The sequence below is a fragment of the Chelmon rostratus genome, chromosome 17 (assembly GCF_017976325.1).
Source record: "Chelmon rostratus isolate fCheRos1 chromosome 17, fCheRos1.pri, whole genome shotgun sequence".
Taxonomy (NCBI): Eukaryota; Metazoa; Chordata; class Actinopteri; order Chaetodontiformes; family Chaetodontidae; genus Chelmon; species Chelmon rostratus.
Window position 1 is genome coordinate 6,701,741 of NC_055674.1, and position 4,861 is coordinate 6,706,601.

Here is a 4,861-nt window from a genome sequence, read left to right on the forward strand (position 1 = left end):
TATAGCATTTTTTTCCAGGATCCACTCTTCCCTAAGATATTTTCCTTTCCAGTTTAGGCGTTTCTGTAAATGTTCAGCTCCTGCTAAAGAGCAGGGGGCATCCGGATTTGAACCAGAGACCTCTTGATCTGCAGTCAAATGCTCTACCACTGAGCTATACCCCCTTGAAGTTTTAATGCAGCACAGGAAATTCAGAAAGGACTGATTATAGTCCATTGCATATATATTCTAAGAATTTATTCTGGTCATTTTTATCATCTTTTACCATTAAACCCTGAACAGTCTGTAGCAGATCAGATCTGTCGGATCTCCTTCTGTAAAAAAAAAAAAAAAAGAAATTACACAATGCGTGTAACACCCACATAACACTCCCTGAGTGAAACCTCAGCAGTTTCCCACCGGAGCTGCTCTGGCTGCAGCTTCGCTCTGCCTGCCGTCCCGTGAGAGTCTGACACATCAGACCGCTCCGTCATTTTCACAGTATCAGATCCCAGAGCCCTATTCTTCCACCGTAATACAAACACACACACAGATCCTATCTCTGCACCTCTTCGTGTTCCACAACAGAAAGCCCTCCCTGTGACACTGGTGAGAAAAGACACAACAAGTAGAAAACCATGCCAATCTCCCCCATCGTTCACTTATGCTTTTGTAGCCACAGAGAGGCTGTAAGGGCTAGACTAGACTCGAGTCCTGCTAATTTAATGTGTCGATCATTTGATGTTCCCAGAACAACAAGAACCGGCGGATAAAGAGAGTGCTGGGAAGCATTAGGCCGACAGAGTGGAAGTAGGGCAGGAGCAGGGGGTGACGAGCAGGTCTCAACAGTTATGCAAATAGCTCATGTTCGCCTGGTTATGGAGAAGTGAGTGAAAAGAGAACAATTATAACAGGGGGGCTTTAAAGTGGGACATCAACCACCAGCCGTGAGTTTCCTGTTTTCATTGGATCTGCAGAGTTGTGTCTTTCTCCTCTGCAGTAAAGATCTCACTCGCCTCAGAGCGCAGAGCTTGTGTATTTAGTGAAGAAATTCAGAGTAAACTTTGTCGCTACCGATACATCCTCCAACAAATCAAAAGTCAGCCAACACTGACAGCAAACTCTTAACAAGTAACGTCCTGTGAATACGGATAAAAACAAATCAGATGGCTCACGCGTTTGATGTATTTAAATGAGAAAGGGCCCGATGATGAGAGGACACAGAGTGCCTCAATGACTGCAGGGTCTTCTCTTTGTCTGCTGGACCTCCCATTGTACGTCCCAGCAAGGTAGCTACAGGCCACAGACAAAAAGACACTGTCTGCTGGTTGGGAGAATGACCATTTAACCCAACACAAGGGGCTTTTTCACTGGCTTTTTTGGTACGAATAACCACCAACCTCCTACCTCTTAAAATGTACATTCTGATATGGAAATAACTCAGAGTTGTCAGCAGCTTATAGGGGTCCCTTGGGTTAATCGAGCTCTTAGTGGAAATATAAACCTGAAGGGTCTCCAGTGAATATCTGGTTTCCAGTAACAATGAGTGGTTTTGCACAGTGCAGAGAAGTCCACGCAGTTGTGAAACAAAGACGATTGGCATGTGACAAAAATGCATCTGAGCGAGTGATGATTGCAAATAAAACATGGTTTATTGTAGGTCATAATACCAAACAGCAGAAATTATGTTCAGCATGTCCGGGCATGCCAGCATGTAACCCGACACTCCTAAGCTCCTGGTTGACCTTTTACAGTTCCAGTATCCACCCTGCAGTCAGCTTTGTGACCACGCATTTTTAAAAATAATCAGATACAGGATTTCTTTCTCAACACATGCAGGAACAATCCTTCAGTTGATCAGAAAATATCCAAAGCACCAAATCTGAGGATGAATTGTTTTCATTGGGTGGAACGATCTCGTCATTTGTGGTCAAATTTATTGTTGATTGTGTTTTCTGAGGCTCTGCTACTGTTGCACAAGTACTGTAAAGGTCATGATACCAGCAGTGGGAAGTTATTTATTTTAATTTCATGCTCCAGTTCAGGAGCAACTGTTGTACTTTTTATTTTTCTGACAGCTGCTCTACAAATTCAGATTTTACATACAGAACATATGATGAGCTGATGAAATATGATATATTGTTTTAAATGAAACCTACCAACTATGTATAAAAAAGCTAAAACAGTGGTCACCTTGACCACCAATAACAGTGAATGCTAATGTTTCCAATGCTGAAGTTATAATAAACCAATTTCTAACCCTCACAGGGGCCATATTTTTTAATTACGAGGACTTTTATTTTGATACTTTGGTATATGTTGCTGGTAACGCTCATATATTTTTTTAATTACGCTGCATTTTCAATTCATGACTTCTTAACTTCTTAACTAACAAAGGATCCAGTCTTATGCCCTGTTTTAACAGATCCCTGTGTTTACATGATGGAGGTTCATTCAGTCTTATGGGAACTCTCCCCGCAGATCAATAAAAAATGGGTCGTATTTATTTGTCTCTCGAGCAGCTGAAGCATTCTCAGCCTCGGCCCTCAGAGAGCTTCCTCTAATGTTGCATGAGGAGGGAAACTGAAACCGAGTTCTGAGGAGGACGCCCGGTCCCCTGGCTCTCACTTCTGGTGTGACCTGTAATCCCACCAGGGCTAGTGTGTCCATACTGGGAAAATAAACAGAACTGAAGACTGATCCCACCGCCCAGCCCTCATCTACTGATCCTCTAAGGGTCTGAGTAGTCTTATACCCTTCATACTTATTATAGCTGTTGATCACACTTGGATAGAGGCATTCAGTGCTAACATTCAGCAACAGTGAATTATCTCAACATGTATTAACACAGCAAGAGTCTATCATGTTTGTTTTCTCCAGTCTACAAAAAAGTAGGGTCTCTGAGGAGTCTTTGATGAGTTCAAATAACTAAAATATACATATTTACAATAACTTCATGACAAAATGTTAATTAATCCCACTATAAATTCCCACATGATGAAATGTGGGTGGCTGCACCACCAAAACATACATGTGACCCTATGAAAGAATGATATATGGATATAAATGGATATTAGGAGCAGTAAAGGGGAAAGATATCTTTAATCCAAGCGTCTGTGCTGTGCTGTGCAGCAGATCTAAGACTCGGCTATCTGACCACAGCAGCATCATTTTAATCATCAGGTTCAAATGTGAAAGACTGGAATTCAGTGGAGACATATTGAATCAGTAACTTCCTGAGGAATGTCAAACAGACTGAAATCTAAAATAAAACTGAAAGATGTGGCTTCGGGCTAATGCCTTCCATGCTGTGTTGGGTGTTTATACAGTATACAGAATCAAGCTATAGCTGATGTCGTACAAAGCTGAGAGCGCACATGTGTTTCCAGCTTTTGTGGTGTGCAGCAGAGGATAAAAAGAGACACTCAGGGCTGCGAAGATGTTTTCTGGACCTCTGTGGGATGACGCGTCACAGTGCATGCTGGGATTCTTTACCTGCCATATGTGCATCATATGCAATCAACTTTGGAAAAGCAGGAACTATAAATAGCAGCCGTCTCAGATCTCAAAGCATGCTGGTAACATCGGGGGAAAATGGAGCACATTGTGGTGTTTATTTGTCGGTTTGCGGGCACTATGGTGAGGAAGTGGGTTTGTCTGGAGAAACTGGATTTAATCTCACTGGTATTCAGCAGTAATGTTAGAAGGGGCAGCTCAAAGATGTGGTGGAGTTGTGGGACAATTTCAAAAGGGACAAGAAAGTGTTTTTCTATTGGTGTCAGTGGGGCGAGCAAAAGGCTGAAATAAACTGTGAACCGAGGGGGAGGTTGGAGCTAATGCGACTGGAGAACTTTACTAATTCTCCTGCCATTTTAACAACTGACACCGTTTTCACAAGTCCAAAGGAGCAAAAAGAGTTTCCGAGGTGGGACGAATGCCCTGCAAGGCCGGCAGAAAGAACCGGGTGATTGAAGAAGAAAGAAGGCCACAGAGACAGCCCCCTCCGCCTGGTTTCTTATACTTGCTTTTAGGCGCCTTTCTATGCACACTTTTAAAAGGTGAACAAAAGGCCGTGTCAGGAGCAACAAAGCAGAGAGGTTATGTGTGAATGAAGCACCTGCAGTGGAAAATAACTTTTGGAAAAGATTTGGAAAAACTATTCTCCTGCTGCATGTAAAGACAGAGGAGTTAACCAGAGAGGCAGGATGTGTCGCCTCATACGCCTCAAAGAACAACGCTGTATTTTTGGGAGTTAGATAGATAAGTAGATGAATAGATTCATCTTCACGCTTAAGATACGACAGTTTGGCTTGAAGGATTTTAGCACAAAACTCGAGGATGTCCTTTCAGACATTTGTTTGATACTAAACTGTCTCAATCTGGCGGCCGCTGAGAGCGTTATTGAGGCTCCACCAGCTGCATGTTGGTCTAAATTGAACTCGTGTCTTTTGGTCGGCGTCCCAGCACCAGACGGCACTCGGCTGTGAGAGCCAGAATTTGAATAACAAGTGTTCAGGAATGGCCAACTGTTTGGAGCCCTCACAAGGTCAGTGCAGAACAATAGAAGCTGTTTCTCTGGTGAGCAGCCAGCTCACACACTTCAGTTTATCTGGTGGATAAACCTCACAGACAGAGCTGGGTGAGCGACGCGGGTGCAGCTCGAGACGCACCTTTCCTCGGGACCACCTGCAGGTTTGTGTTCTTTGGGGTCAATCTTTTGCTGATATTATCTGTGAAAGCCAAACTCAAGTATGCAAGTGTCACACACACCCACACAGAGCTAAACCACGCCCCCGTTTTTGCGTCACTGGCTGGCATGCTGCATTCAAGGACCTCCCACGAGGCGTGGCCAGCACGGAAGCTTATATATTTTCCCTCGTAG

General features: G+C 43.6%; 1 non-coding gene across 1 annotated transcript; it reads right to left on the minus strand.

The window, feature by feature from the left end:
- Positions 1-92: 92 nt before the first annotated feature.
- On the minus strand, positions 93-164 carry trnac-gca. The gene has a single exon. It is a non-coding gene; the product is annotated as a tRNA-Cys (tRNA).
- Between the last annotated feature and the right edge of the window lie 4,697 nt (positions 165-4,861).